At 48.5% G+C, this 406-nt stretch overlaps 1 protein-coding gene across 1 annotated transcript in view; it reads right to left on the bottom strand.

Moving 5' to 3' along the window:
* The window catches only part of LOC119428419 (LARGE xylosyl- and glucuronyltransferase 1), a gene marked incomplete at its 3' end in the record, with an annotated part of 106,286 nt that overhangs the window by 81,851 nt on the left and 24,029 nt on the right, over positions 1 to 406 (bottom strand).

Below are 406 nucleotides of genomic sequence, written 5' to 3'. Positions count from 1 at the left end.
TTCTGCAGGAGACAAAACATGTGTTTGGTCTCTTGTCTTCTGCAGGACAGAGAACAAACAGTGAGGAAACGGTCTGAAGAAAGTAATTATTAAATATCTGACAAAACTGAAGCAATGATTAATTTGAGTGTCACTAAAATCCCTCCAGCGGTTCACAGAATATTGAGCTCCTGCTGAAGAGCAACAGACACACACACGTGCACACACACACACGTGCACATTCTTGTCTTTGGGCCACACACACTGCACCAAGAGTCATGTGACCTGACGTGTCTGAGGCCAGAAACCAAAGGATGAAGACGAGAAGGATGAAGAGCAGTGGTGACAGAACATGGACACACGAGCTCCGTGGGCTTCCAGGCTGGGTGTGATGGTCAGACTGGGTGCAGGGGGCTGGGTGTGATGG

This window comes from Nematolebias whitei, chromosome 22 (assembly GCF_014905685.2).
Source record: "Nematolebias whitei isolate Nwh7 chromosome 22, NemWhi1, whole genome shotgun sequence".
NCBI classification, from domain to species: Eukaryota; Metazoa; Chordata; class Actinopteri; order Cyprinodontiformes; family Rivulidae; genus Nematolebias; species Nematolebias whitei.
The sequence above is the reverse complement of the archived record's forward strand: the minus strand, read 5'-3'. Positions and strand labels throughout refer to the sequence as shown.